The 17217-nt window shown below is 40.4% G+C and overlaps 9 non-coding genes across 9 annotated transcripts; all 9 read right to left on the bottom strand.

Moving 5' to 3' along the window:
* Positions 1-124: 124 nt before the first annotated feature.
* Trnal-aag lies at positions 125-206 on the bottom strand. Its single transcript has one exon. It is a non-coding gene; the product is annotated as a tRNA-Leu (tRNA).
* A 706-nt stretch (positions 207-912) lies between these two features.
* Trnal-uag lies at positions 913-994 on the bottom strand. Its single transcript has one exon. It is a non-coding gene; the product is annotated as a tRNA-Leu (tRNA).
* Positions 995-1112: 118 nt separating this feature from the next.
* On the bottom strand, positions 1113-1194 carry Trnal-aag. The gene has a single exon. It is a non-coding gene; the product is annotated as a tRNA-Leu (tRNA).
* A 534-nt stretch (positions 1195-1728) lies between these two features.
* Trnal-caa lies at positions 1729-1826 on the bottom strand. The gene is given in 2 exon segments: positions 1729-1774; positions 1789-1826. It is a non-coding gene; the product is annotated as a tRNA-Leu (tRNA).
* A 115-nt stretch (positions 1827-1941) lies between these two features.
* Trnal-uag lies at positions 1942-2023 on the bottom strand. The gene has a single exon. It is a non-coding gene; the product is annotated as a tRNA-Leu (tRNA).
* A 321-nt stretch (positions 2024-2344) lies between these two features.
* Positions 2345-2426, bottom strand: Trnal-aag. Its single transcript has one exon. It is a non-coding gene; the product is annotated as a tRNA-Leu (tRNA).
* Positions 2427-2547: 121 nt separating this feature from the next.
* Positions 2548-2629, bottom strand: Trnal-aag. The gene has a single exon. It is a non-coding gene; the product is annotated as a tRNA-Leu (tRNA).
* A 507-nt stretch (positions 2630-3136) lies between these two features.
* On the bottom strand, positions 3137-3234 carry Trnal-uaa. Its single transcript is given in 2 exon segments — positions 3137-3182; positions 3197-3234. It is a non-coding gene; the product is annotated as a tRNA-Leu (tRNA).
* Positions 3235-16662: 13428 nt separating this feature from the next.
* On the bottom strand, positions 16663-16744 carry Trnal-uag. The gene has a single exon. It is a non-coding gene; the product is annotated as a tRNA-Leu (tRNA).
* Between the last annotated feature and the right edge of the window lie 473 nt (positions 16745-17217).

The following is a 17217-nucleotide window of genomic DNA, read 5'->3' as shown; positions in this document are numbered from 1 at the left end:
GCTCCGCCAACCAGACGAGTAGCTACCTCAACAACAACACGTACTGGTAGAAAAAAATGAAATTATCCCTGGATGATAAAATCTAAAAAAAATGTTTTCGCATGAGGTACATGCAGCCCGAGAATGGCAGCTGTGGGATTCGAACCCACGCCATCGAAATGACTGGTGCCTTAAACCAGCGCCTTAGACCACTCGGCCACGCTACCGACAAAGCGTTGCTGCCCAACTTTCCATATTGCAAAGGCTAATTTCTCATAACGAGTACTATTGCCTGTGCAAAATGCATTACGATCATATGGTTAAGTATCTTTCTTATTTGTAGAAAAATATGCCAATCCGGATTGGAACTTTATATCTACTGTATAATATTGTGTCTAGTGTATTCTCATCGCCATTAACTTTTTTAAATGTTTCACTTTCTTTTTCACGATAGGAGGTGTGAGGAAATTTTGACCAGCCAAAAAAACATTTCCTTACATGACCGAATTTTTCAGGTGTGGGATTCGAACCTACGCACACAACTGTTGACCATTTTCAGTCTGGCACCTTCGACCACTCGGCTAACCTGACAGTTCAAAATATTTCGGAGCTAATATCGCTTTGTTCGACGTTATCGACGGGGAAACGACAGAAGTAATTTCAACAAAGTATTTTTTAAAACAATATTTTAGGAGTACTAATTTAGCTTTAGTGAAAAATTGTCAGGTGTGGGATTCGAAACCACGCCCACTGTTGTGAACCAGAATTCCTCACCACATTCTCAAGTCTGGCGCCTTAGACCGCTCGGCCAACCTGACGAGTAGAGACTACAAGAGCAACACCTACTGGTATAAAAAAATGAAAATTATTCCTATATCATGATGTTAAAATCTAAAAAAAATGTTTCCGCATGAGGTACATCCAGCCTGACAGTGGCAGCGGTGGGATTCGAACCCACGCCATCGAAATGACTGGTGCCTAAAACCAGCGCTTTAGACCACTCAACCACGCTACCCAAGCCTGCAACTGTTACAATTTGGGAAACCCTGCTTCTACATAACTGAGCAAAGTTCATTGCATTACTATTCAAGTATAAAATAGATGTGACAGTAATGCTAAAATTGCATGGAATTTGGCAGCGGTGGGACTCGAACTCACGCCATCGAAATGACTGGTGCCTTAAACCAGCGCCTTAGACCACTCGGCCACGCTACCTACGCCTGTTGCTTTTACAATTTGGCAAAACCTGGTTCTAAATAACTGAGCAAAGTTTATTACATTACTCTTGAAGTATTATAAAATAGACGTACCAGTAATACTAAAATTGTTGGTAATTTGGCACCAGTGGGATTCGAACGAAAGCCGTCGAAATGACTGGTGCCTTAAACCAGCGCCTTAGACTATCGGCCACGTTACCGACAAGGCGTTGCTGCGCAATTTTCCATTGAAATTCTATTAAAATTTTCGTTTTAACGATAGGAGGTGTGAGGAAATTTTTAGCAGCCAAAAATACTTTTTATTACATTTGTCAGGTGTGGGATTCGAACCTACACACACAACTGTGGACCAGACATCGTAGACCATTTTAAGTCTGGTGCCTTCGACCTATCGACAACATGACTGCTCAAAATATTTTGGAGCTAATATCGCTTTGTTCGACGTTATCGACGGGGAAACGACAGAAGTAATTTCAAAAAGTATTTTTTAAAACAATATTATAGGAGTACTAATTTAGCATTAGTGAAAAATTGTCAGGTGTGGGATTCGAACCCACGCCAACTATTGTGGATCAGAATTCCTCACCACGTTCTTGAGTCTGGCGCCTTAGACCGCTCGGCCAACCTGACGAGTAGATACCACAACAACAACACCTAGTAGTATAAAAAATTAAAATTATGCCTATATTATGATGTTAAAATCTTAAAACAAATGTTTCCGCATGAGGTACATGCACCCTGACAGTGGCAGCGGTGGGATTCGAACCCACGCCATCGAAATGACTGGTGCCTAAAACCAGCGCCTTAGACCACACGGCCACGCTACCTAAGCCTGCAGCTGTTACAATTTGGGAAACCCTGCTTCTACATAACTGAGCAAAGTTTATTGCATTACTCTTTAAGTATAAAATAGACGTGACAATAATGCTAAAATTGCATGGAATTTGGCAGCGGAGGGATTCGAACCCACGCCATCGAAATGGCTGGTGCCTTAAACCAGCGCCTTAGACCACTCGGCCACGCAACCTAAGCCTGTAGCTTGTACAATTTGGCAAAACCCTGTTCTACATAACTGAGCAAAGTTTATTTCATTACTCTTGAAGTATTATAAAATAGACGTACCAGTAATACTAAAATTGCATGTAATTTGGCAGCGGTGGGATTCGAACCCACGCCATCGAAATGACTGGTGCCTTAAACCAGCGCCTTAGACCACTCGGCCACGCAACCTAAGCCTGTAGCTTGTACAATTTGCCAAAGCCCTGTTCTACATAACTGAGCAAAGTTTATTTCATTACTCTTGAAGTATTATAAAATAGACGTACCAGTAATACTAAAATTGCATGTAATTTGGCAGCGGTGGGATTCGAACCCACGCCATCGAAATGACTGGTGCCTTAAACCAGCGCCTTAGACCACTCGGCCACGCTACCGACAAAGCGTTGCTGCCCAACTTTCCATATTGCAAAGGGTACTTTCCCATAACGAGTACTATTGCCTGTGCAAAATGCATTACGATCATATGGTTAAGTATCTCTGTTATTTGTTGAAGAATATACCAATCCGGATTGGAACTTTATATCCACTGTATAATATTGTGTCTAGTGTATTCTCATCGCCATTAACTTTTTTAAATGTTTGACTTTCTTTTTCACGATAGGAGGTGTGAGGAAATTTTGACCTGCCAAAAAAGCATTTTCTTACATGACCGAATTTTTCAGGTGTGGGATTCGAACCTACGCACACAACTGTTGCCCAGGCATCGTAGACCATTTTCAGTCTGGCACCTTCGACCACTCGGCTAACCTGACAGTTCAAAATATTTCGGAACTAATATCGCTTTCTTCGACGTTATCGACGGGGAAACGACAGAAGTAATTTGAACAAAGTAATTTTTAAAACAATATTTTAGGAGTACTAATTTAGCTTTAGTGAAAAATTGTCAGGTGTGGGATTCGAACCCACGCCCACTATTGTGGACCAGAATTCCTCACCACATTCTTAAGTCTGGCGCCTTAGACCGCTCGGCCAACCTGACGAGTAGAGACTACAAGAGCAACACCTATTGGTATAAAAAAATGAAAATTATCCCTATATCATGAAGTTAAAATCTAAAAAAAAATCTTTCCGCATGAGGTACATCCAAGCCTTACAGTGGCAGCGGTGGGATTCAAACCCACGCCATCGAAATGACTGGTGCCTAACACCAGTGCCTTAGACCACTCGGCCACGCTACCTAAGCCAGTAGCTGTTACAATTTGGCAAAACCTGTTTCTACATAACTGAGAAAAGTTTATTGCATTACTCTTGAGCATTATAAAATAGACGTACCAGTAATACTAAAATTGCATGCAATTTGGCAGCGGTGGGATTCGAACCAACGCAATCGAAATGACTGGTGTCTTAAACAAGCACTTCTATCGTAGATCTTACGAACACAATCAAGCACTCCTCTCCAGATACAGTTGTAGGTGTCTCAGCACTTGTGGTAAGGAATGATAATCAAGAACTTGCTGGTAAGGTAAAACAAGTTAATGATATGCTAAGAAGTCATTGTAAACACTCCCAAATATCGTATTTAGAAAATGCTAACATTAATAGTTCCCATTTGAACTTCAGAGGCCTTTATCTAAATATTGTAGGTAGCTCAATTCTTCAGGACAATTTAAGAGAATTTGCAAATAATATACCTAATTGACATGATATTTCCCCGGACATTTCAGCAATAACCTCCGATTAATGTCCTCACCAACTGTGTTTGTTATAATATTGAGTTAGTAAGAACGCACGGAACACCAGGTTTGTGGGATTATGGAAGTGTGGGACAACTGCTCTATATGCTGTATTTTTTGTATCTGCGAAGAGCTGGGTGCTGAGCGGTTCCCAGGGTATATGCTCGTATTGAAAAGCTGGATCTTGGGAAAAGTCGATTAGGACATATACTGATTTCCAGCTGGGTCCAAATCTGCCCAAGACATATACTTTTACCGCGCGGATTTAGAGCTGGGTCCTGAGTCGGCTAGAACATATACTCCATTTAGAGCTGGGTCCTAGTCTGCCCTGCAAGACATAAACTCTGAGCTGGGCCCTGGGAAGAAATGATCAGGGAAATCTTTCTTAGAACACTGATCTGGCTCAGTACATATACTCATATGCAGAAATAGAGTGAATTTGTAAATAGGAATTGGCTTTATGCCAGGTTATCAAATTTCGTAAAGAAAACGTGAGGTCTATGGTAAAATTGCGACCTAAACCTAGAGCAATTGCCTCAACCACTTCATTCTTTATTTGTATTTCATTAAATAAAGCAATAATGACATTGATATATATTGTAATGTCCAAAGAGGATAATGTTTATATGCATATCGATGCGAATAGTTCACTCATGCTGAGAATTGAATATTTCCATAGCCATTGTAATAAGGTTGTGCCAAGCGGCCAATTAAGAAATAAGTTTGTGTACATGCTTCGATTATGTTGCAACTATACTTCCCAGTGCCATCTCGTTACATTTGCCGTCCAAAGGTGGAGGAAGGGGTGGATGGTGGGTGTCTCTTTTACTCGGTCCTGAGAGCTCGCAATCCAAATGAGAATGATAGCCAGATACGGCTAACACGGGTAACTGCCTGTTGGCTTAACTATAGTTTCATTGTTATATTTATGAATAGGTCAAACATAGTAGTTTGGACATAGTTAATAAACGATACTGGGTGCAGTAGCCTGCGGGTTTGGCAAGCAAATAATGAAAGTCTGTGATATAGTCTTTCTTTGTTTCGACAATATGTTTAATTTATAAACTTCCAGGTCTATAGTGCGTTGAGTATCGTCCATTAACAATAATTTGTACTCGTAAAAATTATCATTTAATGTCCTCACCAACTGTGTTTGTTATAATATTGAGTTAGTAAGAACGCACGGAACACCAGGTTTGTGGGATTATGGAAGTGTGGGACAACTGCTCTATATGCTGTATTTTTTGTATCTGCGAAGAGCTGGGTGCTGAGCGGTTCCCAGGGTATATGCTCGTATTGAAAAGCTGGATCTTGGGAAAAGTCGATTAGGACATATACTGATTTCCAGCTGGGTCCTAATCTGCCCAAGACATATACTTTTACCGCGCGGATTTAGAGCTGGGTCCTGAGTCGGCTAGAACATATACTCCATTTAGAGCTGGGTCCTAGTCTGCCCTGCAAGACATAAACTCTGAGCTGGGCCCTGGGAAGAAATGATCAGGGAAATCTTTCTTAGAACACTGATCTGGCTCAGTACATATACTCATATGCAGAAATAGAGTGAATTTGTAAATAGGAATTGGCTTTATGCCAGGTTATCAAATTTCGTAAAGAAAACGTGAGGTCTATGGTAAAATTGCGACCTAAACCTAGAGCAATTGCCTCCACAATCATACAACGAAGTGTGTGTGATCCCCATAGACCGAGAAACAACGACTGAGTGTTCTAATCACTTCGCTATCAATCGTTTTGAAACGCCTGCAAGGACATTAATTGGCGTACGAATGTATCTAAGGTAACAATCGGAAGACCATCTTCCTAACGTTTGAATGAGCCAATGAGGCAAACCTTGGGATGCAGCTGTAGTAGCCGCTCCGATTCGAAAGCTGTGGCCTGCATAGTGTGCAGTGTTATAACCACCTTGGGCCAAAAGTGTTCGCAGTTCTTTGGTAAATTGACCACGTGATAAAGGAGCACCGTTCGAATAGCAAAACAATGGTCCCGCGTAGTCCGGTGATGAACGGGAAAAGTAGGTTTGAAGCGCCCTTACTGGACAATATATACCAGAAATGCTGCCAATGGTTATCGTGGTTGAGCTTCGAAACGGATCGGTTTTAGACGCTTTAATGCGTATTTGGAGAAAAACCTCGTTATCCCCGCGTTTTTCGTTATGAAAACTTACATCTGATCGGCTAAGGTGTGTTGAAGAGTTATAAGGACCGGAGCAAGTCATTTCACCAATCCGCAAAAAGCCGAAAAAGGCTATGGAAAGGGCTGCCCAAATCATGGTTTCATCGTTTGTAGGAAGTACCCGTGAGTGCAATAGGCGGTGAAACAATTTGAGATGGTCTAATGTAATTGGTAGGCGTGTTCTTGTAGACACTCCTTTCACGCGCTTTATACCTCGCAAAATATACTGTAGACGTTGAAATTTCGTAATCGGAAGGTCGTAGCCGTTAACCAAATGCATATGGCGTACTGCGGAGATATAGACTTTGATGGTGTCTGGATTTACCGTCTTAGCAAGAAAAACAGCAAAATAAATCAGGATGTTTTCTGTTGTCGGCAGAAGAGGCACACGTTTGTGTAGATGAAATTGATAGTAGAAATTCATAAACTGCTTTTCCCCACTGCTATAAGTTTTAATGGTACCTTGAGCTAACGAGGCAATTTGATAGCGACGTAAATCGGCGTCTAGAGACGAGAAAGCTCCTCGGGTAGAGGTTGAGGTTGCTGGTCTGCATGCGGTGCTAGCCGCCGAAATCTGGTTTGCTGAAAACGGGAGATAGAATCAGCAATGTCATTACAATGGCCTGGGACATGCAGGGCTTTGAAATAAAAGTTATGTTTCAATGTTTGTAAGGTTAGAGCACGCACTAAGTCCATGATACGAGCGCTTTTTGAACGTTTGGAATTGATTATGGAAACCACAGTTTGGTTATCGCAATAGAACACAATCCGTTTTTGAGCCCATAAAGGTGCCCATAAGTAGGAAGCTACCACAATAGCATAGAGCTCTTGCCAATCAATGCTGATATTTTTTGTGTCCAGGGTTTGGTGAGGCAACCATTTACCCTGAAACCACTGGTTGCGGAAAATGCCCCCGAAACCAAGAGTACCAGAGGCATCCGTATACAGGGAAAGATTTGTTGAATTCTCCCAGAAAGAGTTGAGAAATAAGGTTGTTCCATTCCAGTCCTTAAGAAAAATTTGCCACATTTTTATATCTTCGCGAAAACCATTGTCAAGCGAATGTGATGATGTGGTTTGGAGACCCCCCGTGTCAGACTGATGATACGTTGCAGAAAAGCTCGGCCCGGGGGAATAACTTTGCATGCAAAATTTAATGTTCCAATTAGTGATTGGAGCTCTTGGAGTGTAGCTGACTTTTTGTGTGCCACGAATTTAGGTCGACAGAGAGGCGGCGCAATTTATCGGCTGGGAGACGAGCCTCCATCGTTTGTGAATCGAGGATAATGCCTAGAAATTCTATGATGCGACTTGGTCCTTCAGTTTTATGTTCTGCAATTGGAACGCCTAGCGTGCGGAAAGTTAGTAACATGCTAGAAAGGCTAGTTTGGCATGCATGAGAAGGAACCCCAGTTTTGGCTGGTGGTTCCATAATAAGGAAATCGTCTAGTATGTGCCCAACATAGCTTATGTAGCACTTGTTGAGTAAAATCCACTCAAGTGCGTCGGAAAGTTGATTAAAAATATACGGCGCACTACGCAGACCAAAGGGCAACACTTTATCGAAATAATAGGACTTGTTCCAGTACATGCCTAATAACTCCCAGTCGTCCGGATGAACAGGGAATTGACGAAAAGCAGACTCTACGTCAGTTTTAGCAAGATAAGTACCTCTGCCTAATCGGATTAAAGCCGCAATAGCGTCGTCGATTTTAATATACTGCAATGCAAAATCATCTTTCTCGATAAAGGAATTGATTGATTCTCCCGTTTTTGGAAACGAGAGGTGAAAAATGGTTCGAAATTTATCCGAATGCTTTTTGGGTACGATACCAATCGGCGAAACCTGTAAATTAGCAAACGGGGGATTGGTGAAAGGACCAGCTGTGTGGCCAAGAGCAACTTCCTTAGCTAGGTTAGTTGAAACAATAGTTGGATTGTCAATGGCAGACTTGAGATTTTTCGAAAATTTGGACATGCGAGGACCATCGTAGCCAATGCGAGCACCGAAACGCAAGTCCGAACAGAGTTTCAAAACGAATGATGGGTCAGAATGCCCACGCAGAGCATCTTCGAGCGCGTCAACGCGAATTGGCGTAACTATAGTATTATCTAAAGGTATTAAATTACTGCTATTATATATACTAGGTATTAAACTAACAGTTCTATTTTCTGTTGGTCTTTTTGGAACTACGGGCGGATTTTGAGGAGTGATCTTCGTTATGATCGTTTTCTTCACGGGATTGTGTGCATTGGTACCCCGGATGTTTCCCCCCACAGCCAAATCGGTTACATCGGTGAGTGTAGGGGCAATTGGGTCGTAATGGGCAAGGTCTTCCCCTGTTGTAGCTGTGGCAAAGTCCGTCCCTCGCTGCCCCAGCTTTGATTGAGGGTCCGTTAGAAAAAAGGGAATAATCTTCCCGCAATTGAGTGGAGCTAGCAGTGAAAATACGCAACCATAACTGCATATCAATGTTGGCCCACGACAATGTTCGACACGCGGCGGCTTTATATCGGAATTTATGGTCATATACACACCAGCCTAAACCGCCATGCGTTTTTGCCGCATGACGGATGGTTTCCATGTACTGTAAAAGTTCTGATGCACGGTTTGGGAACTTTTTAACAATAATTAACATATACGTGTTGAAAGCGGTTGTCCACTCTTCAATGTCAGTGAGCACTTGAGGTTTGCGTGGTGTTAATGAGATTCCCGTGGAGGAAATTGTGAAACCCACGTTGTCGGAATAATCGGAACCAACATTTGACTTATTTAAATTTTTAGGTAGTAATCTAGCAAGCTCAAAAAACTCACCACTTTCGATGTCACGAACGTATTTGCTTGGAATCTCTGGCGTGAAACCCCCGTCCGCTTGCACGTTTGAGGCTGCGGGCTCATGAAATGGGGCCGGCTGCTGCTGGAGTTCTCTGGAACTTAAAAACGGGAATTGACCAAGCTGTTCTAGTCTTTCGAGTGGCGTTGGCGGTGGCGGGTTAGTCGTCTGTTCCTCTACGCGCGTTGAAGCGGTTGTGGGAGGTTGGTTTTCGAAGAATGATGAGATCGACTGCGAAACAATCTGTCTGATCTGTGCCAGTTGGTCGTCGCTGAAGCTCTCTCTCGCGTCGGGAACAGATGGCGAGTTGTTGGCTGAAACGGTTTGAACGTTTTCAACATTGGTTTGCGGTGTATTCGTATTTAAGCGTTCGCGTTCGTTCTGTAGGCGCGTTGTAAGCACCCGACGGCCACCAGCGCAGGAAAAGTTGAGTTCGCGGCAAAGATTCTTCAACTCTAAAGTTGATAGCTCGCCCAAATTCTGCGGTATTTCGACAGACGGTTGAGTACTGGATGGTCGATCTTGCTGACGAGCCCTTGATCGTGGTTTGCTAATTCTTGGCATTGTTTTTTGTTTAGTGTTAAGAAATAATAAGCGTGAAACGCTGAATTTTAAAAATAAATTTAGTTGTCTCTTTTACTCGGTCCTGAGAGCTCGCAATCCAAATGAGAATGATAGCCAGATACGGCTAACACGGGTAACTGCCTGTTGGCTTAACTATAGTTTCATTGTTATATTTATGAATAGGTCAAACATAGTAGTTTGGACATAGTTAATAAACGATACTGGGTGCAGTAGCCTGCGGGTTTGGCAAGCAAATAATGAAAGTCTGTGATATAGTCTTTCTTTGTTTCGACAATATGTTTAATTTATAAACTTCCAGGTCTATAGTGCGTTGAGTATCGTCCATTAACAATAATTTGTACTCGTAAAAATTATCATTAATCAACTAAATGACTTGTTGAATGACCCGGCAATAGTAAATTGTAATTCTGAATCTGCTCTTAGCGAAATTGCTAATCTCAAAGGTTTTCGAATAGCTAGCCTAAATGTTAATAGCCTCTTGAAGCATATCGATGAGCTTCGAGTAATATTGGAAAAATGTCCGATTGATGTCTTAGCCATCAATGAGTCCAAAATCGATGAATTTGTCTCAGACCATGAAATTAAAATATCTGGATACGATTTATTCAGAAAGGATCGTAATAGACACGGTGGGGGTGTCGTTTTATATGTTAGAAACTGCTTTTCATGTGTTGAACGTACAGAATTGGTCCCAAATTCGCTTGAAATGGTGTGCATTGAAATTTTTCGTCAATATAGCAAGCCATTCTTAGTTTGTTCTTGGTACAGACCTCCGAATGCTAATAGTTAACCTGCACCGTAGCACGAGAACGAACGAATAGCCTCATTAACTGAACGACAGAGTCGTACTCAATCGTATGATAGAGGTTTTCAATTGGCTGTGACATTAACTCATTTGAATACTCGTTACCTTTCGTATGCATGTTGTTTATATAAATTTGATAGGCATTATTAGAACCTCTTGGGAATTTATGCGTTTATATAATAACGTAAATACACAAGTCAGCTAAAAATTCCCATTATTCCCAGTACTGCAGTTGGCACCAGCTTGTGTCAGACGAAAACTTGCACGGTGAACTACACTCAAAGCTATGGACAACGAAATGGAGGTCCTAAATCTCTGTTTTATGCAGCTAAATAATCTCTTCAACGCTTTCTTCTTGATATATTTGCCAATAATTAACGCATCAATGGAAGAATCGACCAATGTCATAGACAGAAACAACGCTTTAAACTCATTACTTGCAGTTCTTTCGTGCTTTCTACGGCCTACTTGTCTTAACGTCAACATGCGCCCAATCTAATTTACCGAGGGCTCGCGTCGAGCGAATTCTATATCCCGATTTTGTTGCCTCTTATTTCCCGGGAAGAGACTTTTACAATCAACTGATAAGATGCGAACAACTATTTTGGAGTTTGACTGGCGAAAGCGTGGAATCTTTCAGCCAGATTGTACGAGATGCTACGCCTTATGTAACCATGTACACTCGACGCCGGCGGTTAAGGGTTCGCGATAACCCTTTTACCCTTGACATTCGGAACAGAATACTAGTGGTGTTCATTTGGCTTCGAATGTACCCAGAAGTTACAATGCTTAGTGGGTTATTCATGATCAGTCCAACAACTGTTGAAAGAGAAATTCGGTTTCTGCTTCCTGTGCTTTGGAACTATTTCAAAGAGCAAGTAAAGTGGCCGACAGCGGAGCAATGGTTGGAAATGGCCAATCATTGGGAGATGTTTCCAGGCACAGTGGCTGTCATAGATGGAACTCGTCATAGAATACAAAGACCGCACACTGAACCTCAACAGTTATTCTACAGTGGGCATTGCAGATACCACAACTTTTCAACCCAAAAATAATGGATAATCATGGGAATATCGTATTCATTCAGTCAGGATTCTTAGGGCATAACAACGATAGCGGCCAGTTTCAATTAATGGCTAACATAGGAACTAACGAAGAACTCCATCTACCACTGGTGTATATATATTTGCCGATAAAGGATATCCCAGTGCTTACCCCCTCCTTACTCCATGGAGAGATGTAGCTGGTGACCTAAGAAGACAATTGTTTAACAAAGAGTTGTCAAAAGTTCGAACTCGGGTGGAACATTGCATCAGGAGAATTAAAGAGTATGGAGCTGTTCATCATCTGTGGCGTCATGAAAGATGGATGTTCCTTGCAGTGAATGAACTTTGTGCATTTTTGGCTGAAAGGCACATTGAACTTTCTCGAGTCTGTAATGTATAAACAAAGTTCATCCAAAGAAGTATACAAGGTATATACAGTTGGCAAAAGTTAACTGAAGTAACATACCAGCGAAATTTAACAACTTTTATAAGTTATACATGCAATTTAGCACCAAAGATTTTTGAAATAGTAGCTTTTCCGGAGTAGGAAATCTGTGACTGATAACTCGCCAAAAAATATGACAATTTGTTTGCATGATTTATGTTTGCTCGGATGTTTGCATAAATCAGAGTACGAAATTCGCAAGCTATAATTCCCAAAGGTCCGAGAGTTACAGTGTGTAATTTATCTTACTTTGTGTTTGATCTTACTTTTGTGAACTTTTTCTCAACCGGTAATTGTAAGATAATACCTCTTACAATATTGATAAATTACCGTTTTGCAAACTCTACATTTTATTCTTATATAATATACAGTGGTTTGGATTAAAACGCTATACAAATAACGAATAAAATTTAACAGAATGAAACGAAAAATTTACTGTTTTGAGACTTTTTGACTTAACGTATTTTAATTATCCAACTGCCGCCTGATCAGTTGGTTCATAAGTTCCATTGTCTGTTGCAGTTGCTGTGTCATAACTGGAACTTCTCGGGTTAAAAGGGCATTTAACGCCTCCGCATTTTCACGAGCCAGTGCATGATACGGACGCCGTTCGCCATTTCCAGGCACGGGAATGGGTATGGGCATTGCTCGAGGATGATCTTGAGCTGGAGGAACTTGGTCATCCTGATTACCGCCGTTGTCGGGTCCGAGTGCCTGTTCCTGTAGAAAGACGTTTTCATCATTTTGCGCTGGAGGGATAGGGATTTCGTCGATTTGATCGTTATTGCCTGCTATATTTTCATTTTGAGCTCCCTGAATTCTTTGGCGAATTGCCAAATTTGCGGCTTCTCGATGAAACGCATTTTGGTGTTCGGCATACTGCATCTCATTCACCCTTTCTAATAGTCCACTACATTAATAATTTGAAATTAATTTAGCCTTACGCGCATTATTTGTGCAATAGGAAACATATAGATTATGCCATAAGAAGAAAAAGAACTATATATTACTGAATTTATACTCACTTTCTTTGCTCTTTTGCGATATATTCGCGAATTCGTCTTCGAGCAGCAGGTCGTTGACCGGCATTAGCATACAGCACCTGGACGTTATCGGGTATATTTATAAAACGTTCATCTCGCGCGATGTCATTTATAACAATATCCCAGACTGGACCATTTCGTTGATAGTTTTCATGTATTAAGGCCCTTTCTACCTCTCCAATGCGTCTAACTCGCCTTGGAGGCATGCTTCAATTTTTAGATCTTAACAATGCTATATACTGTATGTACGTATTATTGCAATGGTGTCAATTTTATAGCCTAAACCTACGTCTTAACTTTATTATAGTTTTATTCCCTTTGGGCCTTTTAATTTGAAAAAAATGTCATGACTCATGGAATTTAATTACATATTCGTTCGCTCTCGTCTTCACTATCGTCCGACGCGTGCGTGATTAATTATGCAATCCAATCAGATTTTAGCTTCTGACCAAAAATATTTGCATACCTGCATACTCGTTCGTTCTCGTGCTACGGTGCAGGTTAACTAATATAAGTTTGTTTGACGACTTTGAACGCTTTATTCAAAAATGTGATATGGAAAATAAAGAATTAATAGCTTTAGGGGACTTTAATTGTGACGTTAGTAAATCCCCATATGATAATCACACGCAAACATTATTAAATATATGTACGTTATATCAGCTGAAACAACTGATAGAAGAACCAACTAGGGTGACTAAAACAACTGCAACCTTAATTGACTTGGTTCTAGCTAACAATCCTGAGAGTATTTCTAACTATGGAGTAATTAATTTGGGGATTTCCGATCATAACCTAATTTTTGCTGTCAAAAAAATGGTGTTTCCAAAGAAAAAACAAGCCTTTAAGGAATTTCGAAATTTTAAAAATTTTAATGAACGACAGTTCCTCGAAGACTTAAATACGGTTCCCTGGGATTATGTGAACCAATTTAATGACCCAAATGATAGCTGGCAAATTTGGAAATTATTCTTTCTAGAGACACTCGATAGGCATGCGCCAATTCAGAGTAGGCGGACTAAAATTAAATCAATGCCATGGGTAAATGCATCCATAAAGCAACTTATGAGGGAAAGAGACCTCTATCAGAAATTGGCTAAAAAATTTGGCTCTGAAGCGCATTGGGAAAAGTATAAAACCATCAGAAACAAAGTGAATTCTGAAATAAGGAAAGCTAAAGCTGACTACTTTAATAATAAACTTTCAGAATCCTCTCAGCAGAGAAATGTTAAAAAAGCTGGTCATTAATTAATACTCTTCTAGGTAAAGACGGTAGTAAATCTACAATAGTCAATGAACTCAATATCGGCGGCAGTGTTATTACAGACGGAGTTTCAATTGCAAATCAACTAAATAACTATTTTGTTAATATTGGCCCGTCACTAGCGGCTGAAGTGACAAATTGTAACGCTGCCTACGAAACAAATGTTAAGGATTCTACTTGCCGCTCAACATTTTGCTTCTCAGGTCTAAGTATTGATCAAATTGCAAATAATCTAAAATCTCTAAAAGTTTCTAAAGCTACGGGACTCGATAAAATTCCAGCAAAAGTACTTAAACTATCTGCGGATATAATTGCTCCATCACTGACTGCCATTTTTAATCTATCATTATATACTGGGAAATTTGTCAATGATTGGAAAATAGCACGAGTCCAACCAATCTATAAATCCGAAGATAGGAGAAAGTGTGAAAATTACCGTCCGATCTCCATTCTGCCAATTGTTAGCAAATATTTGAGAAAGAAATTTTTCGACAACTATATGACTATCTGTCAGAGAACTTACTGATTTCAAAATTTCAATCTGGCTTTAGACCAAAACACTCAACATTAACTCTACTTCTTCAAATGTGTGATAAATGGTTGGAAAATATGGACAAGGGTAAAATTACTGGTATAGTTTCCTTAGATATTCGAAAAGCTTTTGACTCAATTGATCATGAAATTCTACTGATAAAAATGAAAAACCAGTTTGGAATAAAACACTCCGAACTTGCTTGGTTTGCTTCCTATTTGACTAATCGAGAGCAGGTGTGTTATGTGAATGGCTATAAATCGACTCGCAAAGAAATAATAAGTGGAGTTCCCCAAGGTTCCATTCTGGGTCCCCTGTTGTTTCTGCTGTATATCAATGACTTACCAGAGTACCTAAAATCTACTACCCCTGGAATATATGCAGACGACACTCAAATCTTTGCGTCGTCGGATAACTTTGATGAATTAGTAGATATGTTGAATTCTGATTTAAAAAATATCAGTAAATGGCTTAGTGATAATAAATTGCAACATCATACTACCAAAACTAAACTTTTGTTTGTAGGCTCTTCGTATAACATTCAAAATAAACTAGGAAATAAGTCAGTGATCTTTGGAAATGTACCAGTAACCCGTTATAGATCTTTTAAATGTTTGGGCGTCGAGATTGATGAACAACTTAATTGGGAAGCCCATATAAATGCAATAAGCAGAAAGGTAGGCGCGGGAATAGGTGTAATGAGACGAGTTAAACCCTTTGTTCCTGAAGAAACCATGCACACCATTTACAAAGCTTTAATTCAACCATACTTTGACTATTGTTCCCCTCTTTGGGACAATTGCGGTCTATTATTGAAAGAAAAGTTGCAAAAATTTCAAAATAGGGCTGCTCGGGTGTTAACGGGGGCAGACTACAATACAAGCTCCTCTGAACTCCTGGAGAAGCTTAGGTGGAAAAATCTCGAAACTAAATATAAAACTAACAAAGCAGTTCTCGTTTATAATATCCTAAATAACGGTACTGCTCCGTGCCTTCGCGAATCCTTTTCTGAGCGTAGTGTAATTGAAAATGGTTATAACCTGAGACATTACGATACTGATCTATCAATCCCGAGACCTAAGAAAGAGTTTCTCAAAAGAAGTTTTAAATATAGAGGAGCTGTATTATGGAATAGTCTTTCGCGTGAAGCTAAGTCTGCTCAATCGATTCATTGTTTCAAGAGGCTCAAAATTCAAGTAGTTAATTCTGCATATTATATACAGTTTATATTTGTATAGTGTAATTAAGTAGACGCTCATAATGTAATTAAGTAGACGCCCTCCGTGGAAATCAGTGGTAACTGACGGGGCTAGTGTTTGTAAATAAAATTTTTAATAATAATAATAATAATAAATTAAACCAGCGCCTAAGAAAACTCGGATACGCCGCCGACTAAGCGATGCTGCGCAACTTTCCATATTGCAAAGGCTAATTACCCATAACGAGTACTATTGCCTGTGCAAAATGCATTACGATTATATGGTTAAGTATCTCTCTTATTTGTAGAAAAGTATGCCAATCCGGATTGGATCTTTTTCTTACATGTCCGAATTTGTCAGGTTTGGGATTCGAACCTACACACACAACTGTGGACCAGACATCGTAGACCATTTTAAGTCTGGCGCCTTCGACCTATCGACAACCTAACTGCTCAAAATATTTCGGAACTAATATCACTTTCTTCGACGTTATCGACGGGGAAACGACAGAAGTAATTTCAACAAAGTATTTTTTAAAACAATATTATAGGAGTACTAATTTAGCTTTAGTGAAAAATTGTCAGGTGCGGGATTCGAACCCACGCCCACCATTGTGGACCAGAATTCCTCACCACGTTCTTGAGTCTGGCGCCTTAGACCGCTCCGCAAACCTGGCGAGTAGCTACCACAACAACAACACCTAGTAGTATAAAAAATGAAAATTTTCCCTATATTATGATGTTAAAATCTTAAAAAAAATGTTTCCGCATGAGGTACATGCAACCTGACAGTGGCATCGGTGGGATTCGAACCCACGCCATCGAAATGACTGGTGCCTAAAACCAGCGCCTTAGACCACTCGGCCACGCTACCTAAACCTGTATTTTATACAATTTGGCAAAACCAGGTTCTACATAACTGAGCAAAGTTTATTTCATTACTCTTGAAGTATTATAAAATAGACGTACCAGTAATACTAAAATTGCATGTAATTTGGCATTGGTGGGATTCGAACCAACGCCATCGAAATGACTGGTGTCTTAAACCAGCGCCTTAGAACACTCGGCCACGCTACCGACAAAGCGATGCTTCCTAACTTTCCATATTGCAAACGCTAATTACCCATAACGAGTACTATTGCCTGTGCAAAATGCATTACGATTATATGGTTAAGTATCTCTCTTATTTGTAGAAAAGTATGCCAATCCGGATTGGATCTTTTTCTTACATGTCCGAATTTGTCAGGTTTGGGATTCGAACCGATACACACAACTGTGGACCAGACATCGTAGACCATTTTAAGTCTGGCGCCTTCGACCTATCGACAACCTGACTGCTCAAAATAT

The sequence above is a fragment of the Dendronephthya gigantea genome, unplaced genomic scaffold, assembly GCF_004324835.1.
Source record: "Dendronephthya gigantea isolate DGI-Jeju-01 unplaced genomic scaffold, DenGig_1.0 000057F, whole genome shotgun sequence".
Taxonomy (NCBI): Eukaryota; Metazoa; Cnidaria; class Anthozoa; order Malacalcyonacea; family Nephtheidae; genus Dendronephthya; species Dendronephthya gigantea.
The sequence above is the reverse complement of the archived record's forward strand: the minus strand, read 5'-3'. Positions and strand labels throughout refer to the sequence as shown.